Consider the following 22,101-nt stretch of genomic DNA (forward strand, 5'->3'; position numbering starts at 1 on the left):
GAAAGCAATAAAGCTGAAAAGGAGAGAAAAAAATAATAAAAAGTAACAATAGACTTATGGAACTTGGTGATGCCATCAAGCATAATAAGGTTTGTGTTATAAGGATCCCAGAAGGAAAAGAGAGAAAGAAAGGGGGCACAAAATTTATTTGAAGAAATAATAGCTGAATACTTCCAGAATCTGAGGAAAGAAACAGAAATCCAGATCCAGGAGGCACAGAAAGCCCCCAACAAAATCAACCCAAGGAGGTCCACACCAAGACACATAGTAATTAAAATGGCAAAAAGTAGTGATAAGGAGAGAATTTTAAAGGCAGCAAGAAAAAAGAAAACAGTCACATACAAGGTAAACCTCTGAAGGCTATCAGCTAATTTTTCAACAGAAACTTTACAGGCCAGAAGACAGAGGCATGATATGTAGAGTTATTCTTAGAAATATATTGTAAGCCCTACGGGGGGGACTGTAGAAGCAGCTGAAATGCCAGCGGCATTCCTGTTCTCAGGCTATTGAATACAATAGCCTGGGACAAACAGGATCTCATGATCTGCTGGGGCAGGGCATAGGTTAAAAGCTATGAAAGAATGTAACCCTCAGTCCCCCTTCCTGCAGCTGGTGATTGCTAGCACAAACATCCCACCCCTCCCTTATCCCATGACTTCCTCCCTGTGTGCCAGTGCGTAGGGGAGGATGCAAGGCTGCTTTTCGGCTTCAAGATAGTTACCATCCCTTTGTACTCCTTTCCCACACTTTGATGCATCTGTCCTTCCTTTTCTGATAAAAAATAAAATAAAAGCTATGTTGCAGAATCCAGCCCTTGCGGAAGCAGTCCTGCACGGCTGCTCAGATTGGTGTCTGAAAACTTTATTTCAGTGCATGATGACATGATATATTTAAAATGCTAAAAGAAGTAAACCTGCAGCCAACAATACTCTGCACCAGGGGTACTACTCAGAAGAGAAGGAGAGATAAAGAGTTTCCCAGACAAACAAAAGTTAAAGAAATTCATGACCACTAAAGCGGCCCTACAAGAAATGTTAAAGGGAACTCTCTGAGTAGAAAGACCATAAGTTAGAGGAAGAAAAGTAGGAAGCACAAAAGCAGTGAAATTAAATATATCTATAAAAATCAGTCAAGGCAGTCACAGAATAAAAGGATTAAGTTATGATATCATATACCTAAAATGTGGGGAGGGGAGAGGAGTAATGAATGGGTTCATACTTAATTGACAATCAACTTAACCTAGACTGTTATCTGCATTAGATGTTATATACAAACCTAATGGTAACCACAAATCAAAAACCGGTAAGAGATAGGCAAAAAATAAAAAGCAAGGAATCCAAGTACATCACTAAAGAAAACCAGCAAACTGTGAGAGAAAAGAGCAAGAGAAGAAAGGAACAGTGTAGAACTACAAAAAAACCATAAGACAAGTAACAAAATGGCAATAAGTACACACCTATCAATAATGACTTTGAATGTAAATGGGCTAAATTCTCCATCAATGATATGGAGTAACAGAACTGATAAAAAAAAAAAAAAAAAGAAGCAAGACCCATCTATATGCTGCCTCCAGAAGACTCATTTCAGACCTAAAGTCAGATGCAGACTGAAAGTGAAAGAATGGAAAATCATTCATCATGCAAATGGAAGTGAAAAGAAAGCTAGGATAGCAATACTTCTATTGAACAAAACAGACTCTAAAACAAAGACTGCAACAAGAGACAAAGAAGGACACTATATAATCATAAAGGGAACAACTGAACAAGAAGATATAACAATTGTAAATATTTATGCACCCAACATGGGAACACCCTCAAATACATAAAGCACCTATTAAGATAAAGTATGTAATTGATAGTAATACAATAATAGTAGGGGTCTTTAACACCTCACTTACAGCAACAGATAGATCACCCAAACAGAAAATCAACAAGGAAACAGTGGCTTTGAATGACACATTGGGCCAGATGAGTCTAACAGATATACTCAGAACATTTCATCCTAAAACAGCAGAATACACATTCTTTTCAAGTGCATATGGAATATCCTCCAGAACAGATCACATATTAGGTGACAAAACAAATCTCAACAAATTCAAAAAGAATGAAGTCATACCATGCATCTTTTCTGACCATAACACTAATGAAACTAGAAATCGACCACAGGAAAAAATCCAGAAAGAACACGAATACAAGGAGGGCAAATATCATGCTACTAAACAATGACTGGGTCAACCAAGAAATGAAAGAAGAAATAAAAAATACACGAAGACAAATGAAAATGAAAACACAACAGACCAAAATCTTTGGGGTACAGCAAAAGCTGTTCTAAGAGGGAAGTTTGTACTAATACAGATCTACCTCAAGAAGTAGAAAAGGAACAACCCAATCTTACACCTAAAGGATCTAGAAAAAGAAGAAAAAACAAAACTCAAAACCAGTAGAAAAAAGGAAATAACAAAGATTAAAGCAGAAATAAACAAAAAAGAAATGGAAAAAGAAAAAAACAACAATAGAACAGATCAGTGAAACCAGGAGCTGGTTCTTTGAAAAGATCAACAAAGTTGATAAACCTCAATCCAGACTCATAAAAAGAGAGCAAGACTCAAATGAACAAAATTAGAAATGAAAGAGGAGAAATAACAACCAAAACCACAAAAACACAATTATAAGAGAATACTATGAAAAAACTATATACCAACAAATTGCACAACATAGAAGAAATGGATAAATTCCTGGAAACATATAATCTCCCAAAACTGAATCAGGAAGAAATAGAAAATTTGAACAGATCAATTACCAGCAATGAAACTGAATCAGTAATCAAAAAACTCCCAACAAACAAACATCCAGGACCAGACGTCTTCAGAGGTAAATTCTACCAAACATTTAAAGAGGGGTTAGTATCTATTCTTCTCAGACTATTCAAAAAAATAGAAGAGAAAGGAAAATTTCCAAACTCATTCTATGAGACCAGCATTACCCTGGTTCCAAAACCAGATAAAGATACCACAAAAAAGAGACCTATAGGCCAATATCTCTGAAGAACATAGATGCAAAAATCCTCAATAAAATACTAGCAAACCAAAGCCAACAATACTTTAAAAATGTTATTCACCACAATCAAGTGGGATTTATTCCCCATATGCAAGGATGGTTTAATATTCACAAATCAATCAATGTGATGCATTACATCAACCAGAGAGAGGATGAAAACCACACGATCATTTCAATACATGCAGAAAAAGCATTTGACAAAGTACAACATCCATTCATGATACAAACCCTCAACAAAGTAGGGTTAGAGGGAACAGATCTCAATGTAATAAAGGCCATATATGAAAAGCCCACTGCTAACATCATATTTAATGGCCAAAAACTGAGAGCTTTTCCCCTAAGGTCAGAAACAAGACTAGGACGAACACTCTCACTACTTTTATTCAACATAGTACTGGAAGTTCTAGCCACAGCAATTAGACAAGAAAAAGAAATAAGAGGCATCCAAAATGGTAAGGAAGAAGTAAAACTTTCACTATTTGCAGATGATATGATACTATATATAGAAAATCCTAAGGATTCCACCAAAAATCTACTACGATTGTCAAATGAATTCAGTAAGTTCACAGGATACAAAATCAATATGCAGAAATCCATTGCATTCCTATATACTAATAATGAAGCTACAGAAAGAGAAATTAAGAAAATAATCTCATTTACAATTGCACAAAAAGAATGAAATACCTAGGAATGAATTTAACCAAGGAAGTGAAAGTCCTATACTCTGTAAACTATAAACATTGATGAAAGAAATTGAAGATGACATACAAAAAAAAAAAATGGAAAGATGTTCCATGCTCATGGATTGGAAGAATAAATATTGTTAAAATGTCCATAGTACTTAAAGCTATCTACAGATTTAATGCAATCCCTATCAAAATGCCAACTGCATTTTTCACAGAACTAGAACAAACAATCCTAAAATTTGTATGGAACCACAAAAGACTTTGAAGAGCCAAAGCAATCTTGGGGGAAAAAAAATAAAACCCAAAACCAGAGGTATCACAATACCGAATTTCAAAATAAACTACAAAACTGTAGTAATCAAAAGAGTATGGTACTGGTACAAAAACAGACACATAGATCAATAGAACAGAATAGAGAGCCCACAAATAAACCCACAATTATATGATCAATTAATCTTCAACAAAGGAGGAAAATATAGGCAATGGAAAAAAGACAGTCTTGGCACTGCCTGCACATTTATCTGAGTCTCTACTGTAACTCTTTTCACCACCCCACCTCATTCCAACCCTACTCCAGCAGAGAGCATGCCAACCTGAGCCCTCCCTTGGATTAGGTGTCCACTTACATGGGTACACCTCTCTGCGTGTCCCTGGAAGCTCAGTGAGGACCCTGGCCTGGCTTCTTTTGCCTTTTTGCCATGGTGTCCACCATCCAGACCCAGGCTTAGTGGGAGGATGGCCACAGGGAGGCACCATGCCACCTGGCTGTACTACTTTCCTCTAGGTCTTTCTAGGTTTCGGCCAGGCAGGGGTCCAGCATGGGTGTCTTCCTACAATGTCACCAGCACCACCAGGTCTGCCCGTGAGGTCAGACCCTCACTGCCAACACTGTGGGGTCAGGGAGCACTTGCCTTTGACAGATGGCATTGGATTCCTTCAAGAATAGTGTGCTGCCCCCTCCTCCCTACCATGGAATTCAGGAATTAAGCTCTTGGGAGGCTACCTAGAAGGGATTGTGCATTTATTAATCCAATCAAGCATTTGGAGAATCCCTTTGCCAAAAGCAATTGAGTACATAGTTCTATTAAAGCATTTGAAGACAAACCCTCCAAAAAAAAAAAAATTACACAACTCAACACCCAAAACACAAATAATCCAATTTAAAAATGGGCAGAAGACATGAATAGGCATTTCTCCAAAGAAGACATACCAAGGGCCAACAGGCATATGAAAAGGTGCTCAACATCACTCATCATAAGGGAAATGGAAATCAAAACCACAATGAGATATCACCTCACACCTGTTGGAATGGCTAAAATCAACAACACAAGAAACAAATGTTGGCAAGGATGTGGAGGAAAAAGGAACCCTCATTCACTGTTGGTGGGAGTGCAAACTGCTGCAGCCAATTTGGAAGACAGTATAGAGGTTCCTCAAAAAATTAAAAGTAGAATTACCATATGATTCAGGGGTGCCTGGGTGGCTTAGTCGGTTAAGCATCTGACTCTTGATTTCAGCTCAGGTCATAATCTCAAGGTTGTGAACTCGAGCCCCAGGTTGGGCTCCACACAGCAAGGAGTCTGCTTGGGATGATCTCTCTCTCCCCCTCCCTCTGCCCCTCCTCTTGCTCATGCTCTCTCGCTCTCTCTCACTCTCTCTCTCTCATAAATAAATAAATAAATAAATAAATAAATAAATAAATAAATAAATAAAATCTTAAAAAAAAAGAATTACCACATGATCCAGTAATTCCAGTACTAAGTATTTACCATATATATATATTACTCAGCCATAGAAAAGAATGAAATCTTGCCATTTGCAACAACATGAATGGATCTAGAGAGTATAATGCTATGTGAAATAAGTCAAAGACAAATACCATGTGATTTCACTCATATGTGGAATTTAAGAAACAACAACAAAAAAAACGAATAAAGAAAAAGAGACAAACCAAAGGCAGACTTAACTATTAACTATAGAAAACAAATTGATGGTTACCAAAGTGGAGGTAGGTGGGGCAATGGGTGAAACAAGTGAAGGCGATTAAGGGTACACTTATCCTGATGAGCACTGAGTAATGTATAGAATTGTTGAATCACTACATTGTACCCCTGAAACTAATATAACTCTGTATGTTAACTGTACTGGAGTTACAATTCAAAAATAACTAAAATCATTAAAATAGGCTTTCCTCTTTGAACCATTGGAGGACTAGAATGTAACATATAAAGAGTTTGATTTTTCTAATTTACTGGTTTAGGAAAAAAAACCTAAACAAAATTTATGAGCTTAGACTAACTGTAGGCTTCAGCCAAAGTTTAGATATCAGTGAGGATCCATAATGTGTATTTCAGAAGAGAAAATACTTTTCTTTTAAGAGATGACATCTACCTTGGGATTTGCAAGAAAAACACCCACCTCTTTGCATGTGAAATGTTTGTCACCCCCTTTCACTAAAGACATCATCGAGCTTCTTTAAGAGAGGCAGAATTTTCCATTCAGGACAAGATTGTACTTTTACGTTCCAAGAAAGCATTCGGATTGTAACAAGTTCTGTTTGGATAAAGCCATGTAGCAACATACAAATGAAGGTATTCTGAGACATTCTTGGATATCTAGATGCATAGAGGAGGAAAGGTTTTTAATGGTCACATATACAAATTTAAGAGTTTGTGTGTATCTATCCTGTTTGTGTACCCAACCTGAGAGATGCCACAAAGGCCCTGGGCTTTATTCATCTAGCAGTTACTCATATGGTGCAGCCTAGGATCCCAGATAAATGAAGATTTATGATGAATTTTTACTTTTACTTTTGAGTTTTCACCCAACTGCCTCTAGCTGACTGGCATTCTCTGCTTCAGAAAGTTTTCAGATTTGAACCATGGGTGGGTGTGGTAGATAAAGATGAGGGAACTGACAGATTTGTGTGGGAAAGCACATACTAGCTGTCAGACTGTTTTATAAAATGGAAAAAGGCACTTTATAAAATGGGAAAATCTGATTCAAGAATGTATGGGTTAAACAAAGGACTCAAAAATGATGCTTTAAAAACTTTCCTTTTACCTTAAAAACTATGCTCAGCTTCGGCTTCCCAGTCCCCTCCTGACAGTTTGCTGTGATCTTGTGACCAAGCACGTACGTGTGTCGCTGGCTGGAACATGTATGTACAACAGAAAGCCAGTTCCTATGTTACAGGCTCTAGCTCTCTTACCAGGACAATTCTATAGGCTTTCAGAATCTATCCAAAGATTGACCACAGGGATCCAAAATAGCACTCTAAAGAGAATATGGTTCAATTTTCACTGAATACAGTTATGTACTTTCCATGGCCTTTCTGTCATTAACTGAGACTTGCAATACTTGCGGGATGGGGGGTTTTGCAGGAATGGGTAGTGGGAAGACTCAGTAGTTTTGTCTTGGCCAATGTTAAGTTTTGGATCCCTATCAGAAGTCAAAGTACAGATGCTGGGTAGGCTATTGATTCTGTTAAGTCTGGATCTCATGGGAAAAGGGCAGCCTAGAGATGCTCGTGTGAAAGTCAGCAGTGTAGAGATGGTATTTTAAGCGATGAGGCTAGGGTGTGAGAAAAGAGGAGGGCTGAGGACCGAACTCTGGGGAACTACAACCTTTAAAGGGCTGATGGAGGATGAAGAGGCAGTAAATGCAACTCAGAGACAATAGCCAAGAAAGCAAGAAATTAAAATTCATTAATTAAAATAAACTTTAAAACTCTGCATAGTTCAGAGGCCTAGAGATGAAGAGGTTCGTGCAGGATACTATTAATCAGGTTAAGTGCCACTGATATGGGAAGTAGGGTATAGATAATAGTGTAAGTGTTCTGAGAAGAAATCCTGAACCAGACTGCTCAGGTTCAAATCCTGGTTCCACCACTTACCGAAAGTGAGACCTTTATCAAGTTATTTAACCTTCAAGTGCCCTCATTTGAAAAATGGGTGTTCTAATAGTACCTACCTTATACAGGTGGTTGTAAAAATTAAATAAGTTAGTATCTATTAAGCACTTATAATAGTACCTGACACACAGTAAACTTTATAGAGGTGTTTTATTATTATCACCACCATCATTAGCATTACCTTTGGCACTAGGAAGATGTTGACCTTGGCAGAAGCCATTTTGTGGAGTAGTAAGAATGAAAACCTGCTTAAACTGGATCAAAAAGGGATGAGATGAAGAAAAGCATAAAACAAAACAAAAAATAAAACCACTTTAAGGTGTGAAGGGAAGGGGAAAGTTCTTGGAGGATGACAAGGGCTGAAAGAGGGGTTTTTGCTTCTTTAATTATAAATGTGTGATATGGATGCATGTTTACATGCCAAACGGGAATTATCCAGTAAAAAGGAAAAAAAATCCAGAAACAGGAGAGAAGAGAGATGACTGCAGGCACTGAGCGTCTGAGCTGTGGATGGGAGCCAGGGCCCCGATGGCAGATGTGGCCTTAGATGAAGCAGGCACACGACTGCCATTCCATAAGGCTGCTGGCTAAGGTCAATAGATTTTCGTAGTGGAAGAAGTACCACTTGCCCAACTCTGTTTATTTTCTCTGTAAGTATTTGGAGAAATAATCTAAGAGGAGTTGCCGAAGATTTGAGGAGAAAGAGCTAAGAGTGAAAACTTTGTATCAGAGGAGTTGACTTTATTTGAGAGGGAAAGAAGGATCACCTGGCAGTGCTGAGCATCTATTACAAACCTGTAGCCAGTCCAGTCTGTGTTATTCCAAAATATCCTTTCAAAAGCACTTCCGGTGCTTCGTAAAAAGAAAATACATATTCCTCCTGTATTCTCTGTTGATTCGACAGTTACATTTTAATATAATTTGTTAAAAACTTACTATTTAACTTATATATTGACTTAAGAATCTCATTACTTCTTTACTGCATAGAAATGTTTATTATTCAGCTAGAACATTTATTTTCATCCTGGAATGTGAGATTTCCAAATATGATGACTTTTTAAAATAAATTAACACTACAGGCATATCCTCATACTAAGAATGTATGTCAAGCCAGCAGTGACTGGATGTCTGTTAGGCATTAAGTTCTGAAATGCAGTACTTCCTTGTTTAAATTAGAGAGATCCCAGAACTGCATTCTGATTTGCTTTCCCTTTAAAATGACCCTACAATGTTTGCAATCCTTACTCATTCCATTGCTATCAATTATAATGCATATGCTGAAAGTATTTTCCTAGTTTTTATAAGAAAGCAAGAGCATAATCCCTATATTTGTAGAACTTACACACTGCATTATTTCCCACAAATATATGATTCTGCTATCCTGGATTTTGTGATGACTAAACCACTTAGTCAAATTATTTAATAAAAATCTAAAGAGTTGAGACCATAAAGATATTTATCCCAATTTTTCCCAACTCTGCTTTCACCTTTTGCATGTCTTTTTATTTTATTTTGTTAGAAGTTAAAAGTGCTTGCATATGTATATTAAAGATATCACTTCACCTAGAACAGGTTACAGTTAACTCATAAGATCTTTCTTTGAATATCCTTCAGTGCTCCGCAATCAAGAATCTGAATGCACTGGACTTTAATCCTTGAAAAGCAAATGTTTTAAAAGGTTAAGAAATTTTTAACACTAGAGGCACCTGGGTGGCTCAGTCGGTTAAGTGTCTGCCTTCGGCTCAGGTCATGATCTCAGGGTCCTGGGATTGAGCCCCACATCAGGCTCCCTGCTCAGCGGGGTGTCTGCCTCTCCCTCCACCTCTCCCTCCCCTTGTTTCTGCTCTCTCTCTCAAATAAATGTTTTTTTTTTAAAAGAAATTTTTAACACTGAATTGCACATACATTAGACATTAAGATGTGTATGTTTTGTGTGGGAGGGGAGTAATGTCCATCAACTACTAAGAAATTATTCTATTGTGCAATTTTGGATTTTGTCCCTCCAAATCCAACTGCTTGCTTAATCAATGTAGTTACCTTTTTAGGGTGTTCAAATGACTCAAGTATTGTTATGGGCTGAATTGTGTTCTCTCAAAATTCCTATGTTTAAGTCTTAACCTCCTATATGATGATATTTGGAAATGGGGCCTTTAGGTACGTAATTAGGATTAAATGAGGTAATAAAGTTTGGACCCTAATTCAAGGGTAGTGGTGTCCTTTTTAGCGGGGGAGGAGACACTGGAGAGCTCTCTCTCTTTGCATGCACAGAGGGAAGACCATGTGAAAACACAGCAAGGAGACTCTTCCTCAAGTCAGAAAGAGAGCTCCTACCAGAAACCAAATGTGCTGGCACCTTTGTCTTGGACTTCAGGTCTGCAGAACTGTGACAAAATAATTTTCTGTCATTACAGCTACCCAGTCTGTGGTATTTGGCTATGGCAGCCCAAGCAGACTAATACAAGTATATATGTGTTTATTTCCAGGTAGATCAACTGTCTGGTTGGAGTTCTCATAAAATAATTTTAAACATATAAATTGTTATATTGAAGACAGAGTAATAATATGATCAAAATCTAACTCTCTGCAATTAACTAATTAACCCCAGCTGCCACCTGAGTCTCAGTGCCTTTGCCCCAATGACCTGGAATTTGGTAGCTCTAGTTCAACCTGGCTGTCTCTTCATCTTTTAGATATCAACTCAAAGTCTGCCAATCCAGCAAAGCTTTCTCTGTCCATCTAAGTTTTCCTTACCACCATGCAATGACACAATGAAATCAGACTGTCCTGCTTTACTCCTCACACTCATTGCTTATTGTTTTTCTTAATAAAAAGTAAACCCCATGAGGACAGGTATATTGTGTTACTGACTGGCATATCCCCAGGGTTTAAAATAGCAATTGGCACATAGTAGGTGCTCAATCAACTCAGTGAATGAATGAATTAACAAATGACTAAAACAATATACATAAACTAAACTTGCCTTGAAATTAGTGTTCACAGCTTATTAGGTCTGGAAAATCTGTATTCAATTCACTCATTCTGCATTGATCTATTCATGCATACCAAATATCTAATTATCCAGAAATCTTCTTTATCTTCTATACCAACAAATCTGCAACTACTCTCCAGATTACTAAAAGACTGTAAGTATCCTTTAATTCTTTATCTTTAAAGTCAAACTGAACATCCAAAACCCCAGGATAGAAATAACCCAGACTGGGCCTAGAGGAAGTAGACATGTATGATTTAAGTCCAAAGACTGAAGCATGATATTTGAGAAGAACCAGAGCCACCAGGTGCTTCTGGAACCTAAAATGGGAAGCAAAACGTGGAGCAAGACAAAGCTGGAGATATGGACAGTGGGCAGATGGCTGGCACTCCTATACAACTTGTTACGGAGGGCTTGGGCTTATCCAGGTGATAGTAGGAAGGCATTGGAGGGCTAAAACAGGGAAATAACACAATTAGATATGCTTAGACATATCTTAGACAGTTCACTCTGATGCCTATGCAAGGGTTGGTTTGAGGAGGGAAAGGTGGCCAGGTGGGAAAAAGTGTGGTTAGCAGTGAGTACCCTGCACTTACCTAAAGTTCCATGACAATCACCCACAGCTAGTTATGATGATTCAAACCACAAGAGTGGATGAGTGCTTTGGAAAATATGCTGGCAGTTCTTCAAACCATTACCCAAATGGTTAAATGTAGAGTTACTGTATGACCCAGCAATCCTGCTCCTAGAAATTTCACCCAAGGGGAAGGGAAAACATATATCCATACAAAAACTGGTACATGAATGTTTATAGCAGCATTATCCATAATAGCCATATAGTGGAAACTCACATGTCCATCAACTAGTAAATGGATAAAATGTGGTATACCCATAGAATGGAATATCATTTAGCAAAGGAAGTGAAGAACTAACACATGTTACACCATGGAGGAATCTTGAAAACATTATGGTAAGTGAAACAAGTTAGTCATGAAGGACTACATATTGCATAATTCCATTTATATGAAATATCCAGAGTAGGCAAATCTGCAGAGGCAGAAAGTGGATTAGCAGTCACCTATGCCAGAGTGTGGGGGGTGATGTTTGGGAAGGGGAGAAGTAGGAAGGATGGAGAGACCGGAGGTGATGACTAAGGGGCACAGGATTTCTTTTTGGGTTAATTAAAATGTTCTGAAATTGATCATGTAACGGACACACAATTCTGTGATTAAATTTAAAGGTACTGAATTGTATCCTTTAAATGTATGAATTGTATGGTATAGGATGTGTATCTCAATAAAGCTGTTTAAAAAGAAACAGTAAGAGCTCCTACAACAACAAAAACATTGTTAGGTGGCCCTCCACTGGCCACCTGGAAAACACTATCAGAAGTCAAGAGTGAAAAATGTCTAAAAAAGAAAATGATGGCTCATGTTTATTCTGTTGGGATTACAAAATTATATCCATACTTATGAAGCACTATAAAGAAAATAAAGTGTCCACTTTCTTCCAAAGATCAAAGAAATCCTCCTTACTAGAACATGCAAGGTTAACATAAATACTAGTTTAGGAACATCTTAGAAGAGAGAGCAAGCACTGGACAGAAAGGACCGGTTATTGGGCTTGTATTTTTCTGCTCACAACTTGCAAGTTTCATGGTTCTCATCTAGTGTATGAGATTCCTGTAACTCAATAAACTCACTAACTACAGTGTGTTTTCCTAGATGGCCAATCACAATTTTCTTCACTTAACCTCTATCAGGAACAGTTACCTAATCTACAAAGTGAAAGGCACAGCATACTGGGATCTCCAATCTTTTTGTGGGGAAGTGTGTTTTCCCCCCAGACATTTTGAGGTAACTGATCTGGGATGGGCCATAAGCAAAGCATAGGTGCCCTTTTTCCACCAGGAAGAGACTTTTGGCTAGGTACCAGGAAATAGAATTTAAGGGTACAAATTATTCATTCAATAAATTATTAGGGCTCAGTTGTTAAAGTGTCCAGCTCTTGATTTCAGCTCAAATCATGATCTCAGGGTCCCAGGATCAAGCTCTACACTCAGTGGGGAGTCCACTTGAGATTCTCCTTCTTCCTCAGCCCCTCCCCCTGGCCCACGCTCTCTCTCTCTCAAATAAATAAATCTTTTTTAAAAGTTAAAAAATAAATTATTATATTATCTTTAAATTTGAGGAAAATTCTGGGTTTGTTTGTTGTTCTTGTTACAGTTTTAACTGTAATTAATTCCAATGTTCACTCTATATTCCGCCCACTCTGGCAAACTACTGGTGGTCAAAATTGGTGTCAATTATTTCCCTTTCCCCTGCTGAAATGCTCTCGTGCTCCCCGGGGATAACAGAGGAACAAATAGAGTTGCTTTTCCAAATCTTGATGTTGTCAGATTAGCCTCAAAAAATAAGGAAGGAAACCCTGCCCTTCTCATACCACTTCTGCTTAACTCTCAAATCTAAGACACTGCAATCAGGAGGAGAAGAGAGAAAGGCCAAGGCCCAGCATGTGAGAGACAGGGTTATTAATAAGGCAGACTGAGCTCCAGAAAATGGGATTTAGGGAATGGGTTTGATTCAAGAGATCTATTTCTATTCATGTGACTCAGTTTTGATGCTGAAGGCTTTTCCCTCACTCATTGGATCAAAAAACTTTGAGAGTTGCTAGTATAACCCCAGAATTTGACTAATTAGTGGCCAAGGTTGTGATCATGAAATGGAATATAAGGCAAGACCCTCAAGCAGGGTCAGGCTTTTTAATGATAAAGATAAATTTAAAAAGTAATCTCATTATTTATTATGATTTAGGTCTCATTTATAATTTTATAATGGTAGGTACATTGGTCTAGGTACATTCCCAATCCCCTTACTCTGCTCTACTTTTTCTTTTTTATCATAGTAATTATCATTTCTAACATATTATACAATTTATTTAATTTCTTTTACTCTTGATTATCTATCTATACTACCCTAAAATGTAAATTCCTCTAGGGCAAGGATTTCTGCCTTTTTTTATTCACTGATGTATCCCAAGCACCTAGAATAAAACTGGTCTCATAGTATACATTCAATAAAGAATAGATGGGGCACCTGGGTGGCTCGTCAGTTGAATGTCTAACCCTTGGTTTCAGCTCAGGTCATGGTCTCAGTGTTGTGAAATTGAGCCCCATATCGGGCTCTGTGCTGAGCGGGGAGTCTGCTTGAGATTATCTCTCTTCCTTTCCCTCTGCCCCTCCCCCGACTCATGCACTCTCTTTCTCTCTCTCAAATAAATAAATAAATCTTTAAATAAAAATGGTTGAATGAGTGAATGAATGAATGAATATATGTGAGTTTCATTAAACAAAGCTAATTTTGTAAACATGCATTCCAGAATTCATAATTTTATGTATAAGCATACAGTCTCTTGAAATATCCTACAGGGCTCTATCCTCTTTCCAGCTATGCCATTATTCAAAAAACATTTAGAATTTCTTAAGCTGTGATTTATGAGCCACATAAGAGATTAGTATTGTTAACTTAAAATTATATTTTATTTTTCAATATAATTATGCTTTTTCAGTGTAATCATCTATCTTCTTTATTAAACCCTATTCTAAATGACTTCGTTTTTTTCTCTAAGTGAAATTCTACCTGAAAAGATGAAGATTTGTGACAAATCCACAGAGAATTAACAACAACATCTCTCACTGCACAATCAGCAGAATTGAAGAAAGAGAACCCCAGGAACACCCTATCATGCTATTAATGTCAGTAGAGACTGCATAAAACATTTTGGGCAAGACACATAACTCTTGCTCCTAAGAGGCATTTGGATGATCACATTTGACAGCTTGTTTGTTCTAATCTATGTGTTTTGTCATCTCTTGCTGATTTAATTGAATTTTTAAATTAAGTACTCTGAGCGGGTAGGACATTAAGTACAACAAGAAGCAAAGCCATGAAAAATTAGCAAAGTGACACTTCTTTACAAGATATTTCATGGGGCTACCTTTTATAAACAATTTTTCCCGAATACAAATAGTATTATGCGCTTAATGGAGAAAACTCAAAAGATACACACAAAAAAAACAGAATAGCGTTTTGATGGAATTTTTCTGTGTCCAGGAAATAAGGATGAGGAAGGCCTGATGAACACGGACTCAGACCTCATCTCAGACCGCATTCCCGCTCTCTGCTTACCAGGCACATTGCCTTTCTTCCCGACTGCTCTGTACTCCTGCTGTCTCAGCACCTTTGCAAAAGGCTCTCTCTTCTGCCAGCTGTGCTCTCCCCCATCGTCCCTTCCTTCATCTGGTGGGACCCCTTGATCAAGCAGACCCCAGTTCTAACACTGCTTCCACAATGGAGCCTCTGTCACTCCCAGGTCAGTTACGTCCCTTGTGTTTTGGCTTTGAAGCACTGTCACAGTGGGTGGTTATATACTGGGTGACTTGGATTCACACCTGTCTCCACATTTACCTAAGTAACAGGAGGGAGGGGCAGGCCGGTCAGCTCACCACAGTCCCTCCAGGGCTCCCTGCTGAGCCCAGCCCAAGCAGGTGCTCCATAAATACATTCCTTCATTCTGCAACACTCCTTAAGTGGTGAATGCCTGCCAGAAATCAGGTGAGCTGCTGGGAAAAGAGTACATAAATATTTCTGGATTCTGATCAAGGTCTGACTTATATGAAAATCATCACACTTAATTACTCTAAGGAAGTCATGCACTGATTTAAGATCTGATCATGTATTCTAAACTTCTTACAAGAGACAACATAAGAAATGTCCATTAGAATAATATTTTTGTAACTTCCGCAAAATAGAAGTAAAAAAAATCCACTGTCTCCATCTAAGGTCCATGTACTAAATTTCTCCTATGAGGAAAAAGCAAAGATTTGTTCTTCAGTGAATTTGTGTGCTTCCTACTTGAATAAGAACTGTATAAACTGAAAATGTTTTACATTTTCTAGGCTATCCATTAGGTCAGACTGAAGTTGAGCTCCTGATAATAATAATTAGTACCTTCTTGGTATTTATTTTTCATCTGTTTCTTTTTCTATCAAATTCATTTTTGTTCTATTCTTGTTTTTAATTACCTGTGTCTGCAAGTTTTAGTACTGCAAAATGCTTCAATTCTGTTCTGTAAATAAGTGAGAGTACGTATAAGAATGGCAAGCAGTTTTTAAATATGGTTGTGAAACAAGCCCCTCCAACTTTGTAATTTAAAGCAACAATTGCCTTACTAGCTCAAAACTTAGTGGGTTGGCAATTTGGACTGTGTTCAGCTAGGCAGTTTTTTGGGGGGCCTCATTCAAGCTGCTGCAATTACACAGCATTTCAGCTGGGACTAGATAGTCCAAGATGGTCTCACTCACATACATTGGTGCTGGCTGTTAGCTGGGCCACAGATCTCCAGCAGACTAGCCAGGGTTTCTTCACACAGCAGATGGATTCCAAAAGCAGCAAGAAAAAGACAACCCCGAGTGCTTTTCAAGGCCCTGCTAGCAACACTTTGCTAATATCATAGTCATCAAAGCAAATCACACGGTCAAGCTCAAAGTTGGAGTGGGGCATTGATAAAGGGAGGGGTGATTAATTGGAAGCTATCGCTGTAACAATTTACTACAGAATAAAATTAATTAAAATAACATTTCTTCTCAGTTTTCAAAATACCATTGCTGCTATTCTTTGACTAAATAGCAAGCATTCTCCAAGACAGCAAGTGTCATTTATTATAACCTCTATGTTACATTGTTTGTCTGGGATCTTAATTCACTTTTGCCTGTGGCAAAGGCAATATCCTTTTTTCTCCCCCCAAGTTAGAAAAAAGGTTAGACTCAGACACTGAGGGATGTGAAAATCAATATTTCATTAGATTAAGCATAGTTCCAATACCAACGTGGAGAAATGAAACGAAGAGAAAATTATGTTTGCAGAACAAATATGAACAGTTTCTATCACTGTGAAAAAATGTAGTCAATAATAATACATATTCTCAACTTTTCAGTCAGGGGTCATAAATACCAAAAGATCACAAAGAAAGAAAGAAAAATATATATTAAATTGGTAGGCTGAGAATATTAATGACAATTATGACTTAATGTTTATAATTTGAGTTCAAAAAATCTTGTGAAATGAGTAAGTTCTCAAGCCAAATGAAGTATCATTGGTTTCAGTGAACATTATAGTATTCTGGTTCAATAAACCAAGAAAAAATTATAGCCTGGTTTACTGTTTCAAACCAGTTTATTAAACATTTGCTATTTCAGAAAATAAACCTATTAAGCATCAGGCTTAAGCATCCACTTGCAATTTGCAATTAGAGTGGATTTCAGGGTGACTGGAGGTTTCAGAAATCTGTCCCTAACCTACTTTATTGTCCTAAAACACTGGATTCTTTCACATGTATAGGTATTGATAAGCCTGATTTCTATGCCTTGACATCCCTTCCCTCTCTTTTCAATCTCATCTATTCTCTTCTTCCTGATGACCCAGAAAAATGTCACCTCCTGGGCGAATGCCCGCAAGCAGAGATAACTGCTCACCCGCTTCTGTGTGCTCCCACAGTGCTGTAGGTTCTTTGTCCTCCCAGATGGTTCTTGCTACCCACTGGGCTGCTTTCCTGGATGGGTGGCTCTGTCCACTCAGGAAGAGCCCAGCTTAGACACCTCAGGCTCATGACAAGGTGTCAGCTATTTGGTCAGTTGAAGATGAGAGGATGAACTGGGATGAAGGAGGGAGGATGGAAAATGGGAAGCTGACAAGAGGGAAAGGGTGGGGAGGAAGGAAGTTAGGGAGAAAGAAGATCAAGAAGAGGGGGGAGGTGGGGAAGGAAGAAAGTCTAGGAAGAAGGAATTTGGGGAGAAGGAGAAGTGAAGAACAGAAGCAGCATCAGCTCACAGAGAGCTTACAAGGTACCCAGCTCTTAGTTTTTTACATACTTTCGTTTTGTAAAGGTTTATAATAATCTTATAAGGTAAATACTATTATTATCCCTATATAATGGGTAAAGGAACTGAGATATTGAGTACCAGGATCTGACGGTTAGGAAAGGCAGGGCAAGAGAATTTATAAAGGTCTAGAATCCTGAAGCCAGAGAAATCGCCACTAAGTCTTCCTGCCTCACATTGATCTGCCCTTGAATCAACAGAATAACTCCAGACTCATGCCTGGACCTGTCTCCTGATCAATTCCATCAAGCCCAAATAGCCTAGATTTTAAACCTCAGTGAACAAAAACTTTCTAAGCCAGATGTCTGATACTCATTCTCAGTTTGCGGCAGAAATTTTTCCTGAATTCCTTCAGCACAATGCCCACTGCTTACTTCAGAGATGTTGTAAGCAACGGCTTTATGAAGTCTAGTGCTGTATCTGTCACCGGCTTGTTGGCCATGACCTTGCTCCCAGCTAGAGAAGGCAGGCATCACTGCACAGGGGAGGTATAACATCGTGATGACAAAGACGGGTCCTACAGTTGTCCGGCCCTACCTCAACTGTTAGGAACTAGGTGGCATGTAAAGTTTATTGGATTCTCAAAGCCTTGGTAGTCCTTAGCTCATAGAGTTGTGAAGATTACATGAGAAAATGCTTGTAAAACATTTAGGATGCCTAGCACATAGAAAGTGCTCAATGAATGTCCTCACCAAACAGTATCCCCCAATTCAAAAGTACCCTGCAATTACTTTAAGGTGTGTATTCTAGGGAAGGCTTTGCCTCTTCCGAGGAGTCGATGCACTTTTCTTTTCATGGACATGGAGCTTCTCTTTTAGTTGGTCACTACTAAGACCAGAGCCGAAATTCCACCTCAAGCTTGGCAGCTCTGTGGAATTCTGTTGCTTGCTGATCCCTCATTGAACTTCGCTTTCCTCCATCTATGTTTCACTTCATCCACTGTTGTTCCTATTGATATACACATTATTGTAAGCTGCTTCCCAAATGTTTGTGGGGTAAAACAGAAATAATAAGTTAATTTTGTTTGTTTGTATGTGTGGTCAGCCACCAGGAAAGACTGTTCTCCTCAAGTTCGTAACGTGTTGGTCCCCCCACAAGAAAACTAAATGTGATGATCTGTATGCAATATGGTCTTAGAAAATGTTCACTGAATTAATACATGAATATTGAATTATAGGGAATATGGTAATGAAAGTCCTATCGAAAACATTAAAACTCCAGTTCTAGATAATGCTCACGCAGGTTTAAATATTTTCAAATTGCTTCGAATTTATTTTTTAATGAGAAGCATTTTCCCAATTTTTAAGACATCTTCACAATAATTTCAATTAGTATCCCATCGTCATTGTGCCAGGAGAAGATCTGTGCTGTGTCTGCTAGTTAGCTCACCATGACTGAATGATGCGGGCACAGACTTTTCTGTTAGACCCTCATGATAGTGATGATGTTCTGGGGGCTGCATAAGAATGGAGAAAGTATCGAAGCCAGCTGTATTACTTTTTAGATAAGGTCCAGGGAGTTTCTATGTTACGAGGATGGTAGCAGCAGAGCTGAACAAGAAAATGGTTTCTCAGTCCCCATCCACTAGCTTCTCACTAGACTCATCTGTAACTTTCTAGAAGAGCAGAAATATTATGACAGAACACTAGATTAGTTACACAGACAAAGAAAGAAACATCAGTTCTTCTAGTTCAAGTTTCCTTTCTAAAATGCCTCATTTTACAAACAAACCATTTAAATAGAAATGCCATGGAACTGGTACCTTGGTCTGGCAGGGCCTCTGAGAAGTTTAGGAAAAGGTCTGCTAACAGAATGAACAGTCAGTCAGCCTTCTTACCTCTTGGCTCACAAAATAACTATCACCTCTTCATGGAGACCTTCTCTGACAATCCATCAAGCCGCTGTCCTCATGCTGCCCTCAACCCCACCAGCCATTCCCTATCATATCACTCTTCTGAGTCCTCATCACAACGCATAATTATCTTCTCTATTTCTCACTTGAGTTTTTAACCAGCACTCCCTCTAGAGTGTGAAATTTAGAACGTGCCTATTATCTGGATGACAGTTTTTGACTAGCATCTGTAACATATCTGGACAAAGTAATGTAGAGTACATTATACAATATATACAAAATAATAGAGTATATTTTGTCTAGTATCTTGTAATGACAATTCTACTATCAGTTATTTTCAACTAGATCCTTGCCTGGAGTGTTGAATTTGTCAGAGTTTGTATCAATATCTTCTCTTGTGTGTGTGTGTGTGTGTGTGTGTGTGTGTGTTTAAGAATGTTTACAACAGGGTGATCTTAAAATTACAGTTTTAAAAATTTAGCACTTGATAGTAGGAAGGGAAAAATGAAGGGGGGGATATTGGAGGGGGAGACAAACCATGAGAGACTATGGACTCTGAGAAAGAAACTGAGGGTTCTAGAGGGGAGGGGGGTGGGGGATGGGTTAACCTGGTGATGGGTATTAAAGAGGGCACGTTCTGCGTGGAGCACTGGGTGTTGCATGCAAACAATGAATCATGGAACACTACATCAAAAACTAATGATATAAGGTATGGTGATTAACATAACATAATAAAATAAAATTAAAAAATTAGGACTTGTTCAGAATCTTTAGAATTCTTTCCTTCAATATCCATATTATTTGAGTATCAATTAAGAAATATAACTGTGATTTAATACATTCACCAAAAAAGGTAGCTCTTCATGTCAAAGCCCAAAATATAAATGCCGAGAATAGAAGAATGAACGCGTGCGTGCTAATAGCCAGAAACGTGCCGCTCAAAACAAAGAAAACAGAACCAGGCTATATTATCCTTAATGTCTTGGTAACCTCGGAACCTTTAGAGAATATACCCAACATGAAGAAACACAGTTAGGGATTTAGAGATATTTGCATGGCGTTCTTTCTGGCAAATGCAAATTTCTTAAGGAAATAAGAAGATCTAGAAATTGCAGCGTGTCCAATGACAACGAGTGCTGGCGAGAGCGCATTTGCCTGTTGCAGGACCCATGCCTCTTGCCCTGGGGACAGGAGAGCTTCTTTTTACGTTTTTCTCTTTTTTCCCCAAACTAGTTTAAGTCAAAGGAATTTTAAAAGGACTCTCAAAATGAACCTTATTAAGATATAAAAATGTTAAAGATATTTTGAGCCCGATACTAGATAAGAGGAATTCTTGCTACTCACAGATCAGTTTCTAGACAAAACATTCCTATTTGTAGCTCCTTATCAGCTCCTTAAATAGCTACAGATCCACAGAAGCTGTCTCCACTGGGGCAATGTTAAGTGCTTATCAGCCCCACTCCCCACTAACTGTGATCTCCTCAGAAGTGAAATTATCATTAACTTTTGTGTTACTATCTAGCACCTAACCTGACACATAGTAGGGCTTAATAAATCATTATGCTGTATATCTGAAAGTAATACAATGTAAAAAAGTGGTTGAACAATAAATGTATAAGGGAATATTAATCAACTTTCACATCTAGAAAGTTGGCTTAAAAAACAGATAATCTGGAGAATAGGCACATATTTTAAAATGACAAAATTGAATGTTTACCGGGACCTTTGGCCCAGGCTCCTCTTCAACGCAGTCCCCTCAGCAAGAGCTAACTCACCTTCTCCTTAGGCCTGGCCTTCTGCTGTCTTCCAGCCCTCCTGCTCCCACATGCACCGATGATTTGAGATGGCAGGAAACCGTCTCATGTCTACAAAGGATAAGAGAGCCTTCTGCCTTCAGGAGGATAATCACACATTCCTTAAAAAAAAATTGATACTCGCCAAAACTGTGTTTGGGCTAAGCCGTCCCATTGATTCGAGCCCTGTTTTCGAAAGCGCTAGCTATAGTCAAGTCCTTGTCCACAAACTGGCACTGGCCACGTGATATGGAAGGTATTCTAGGCCAATAAGTAACAGGAAAAAATATGCGAACACAAATGGTTCATCTATTATTTCTCTATACTCCCCAAAGGAAGCCTTAAGAGGACAAAAGGAATCTTTCATCAAACAGGAAATTATTCTATGTACAAACTTCTAAAACAAACTAGTATATTGAGGATTTGAAATCTTCACAAAGTAAAAACTTTTTTTGGAGGGGGGAAATCTGAAAAACAGTTGCCACAATATACCTCTGGACTATGATTTTGCTTTAAGAACAATTTAATGAGAATGTGCTAGAAAAAACTATGGATACCTCCCATGACTTGGAATTTCAGAATGGAGGTGTTTACCCACAGAGGAAGCACAAGACAAAGCACAAGATAAGCTGGGTTATCTAACCTCATTACGGAAGTCACTCACTGCCTTTCACACTGAGGCAGAGCAGTTTACCCTTGCGAATTCTCTTTCCTAAAAACCTTAGAGATGGGACTGTACCAAGTTGAAACTTTTTTTCGCAGAAACTTAGGGCCACTAACTAAAAGCCTGCAATCTGACATTTTAATAAAATCTCATTAGTTTGGTTCCTACAAATTTGGAATCTATTATTGGAAAATTAAGCTTTGCTTTCATG

At 38.3% G+C, this 22,101-nt stretch overlaps 1 protein-coding gene across 19 annotated transcripts in view; it reads right to left on the reverse strand.

Annotated features, from left to right (window-relative positions):
- MCTP1 (multiple C2 and transmembrane domain containing 1) overlaps window positions 1-22,101 on the reverse strand; it is a 504,318-nt gene that overhangs the window by 366,244 nt on the left and 115,973 nt on the right. The window contains exon 1 of one of the 19 annotated variants that reach the window (XM_073888250.1): window positions 21,209-21,292. The exons of the other annotated variants lie outside the window; for them this stretch is intronic. The gene's annotated coding sequence lies outside the window, so the exon portion shown is untranslated. Of the gene's footprint in view, window positions 1-21,208; window positions 21,293-22,101 lie in introns of those variants that run through there. 19 annotated transcript variants of the gene reach the window in all.

The sequence above is a fragment of the Callorhinus ursinus genome, unplaced genomic scaffold (genome assembly GCF_003265705.2).
Source record: "Callorhinus ursinus isolate GAN/ISIS: 27379988/994484 unplaced genomic scaffold, GSC_fseal_2.0 scaffold3, whole genome shotgun sequence".
Taxonomy (NCBI): domain Eukaryota; kingdom Metazoa; phylum Chordata; class Mammalia; order Carnivora; family Otariidae; genus Callorhinus; species Callorhinus ursinus.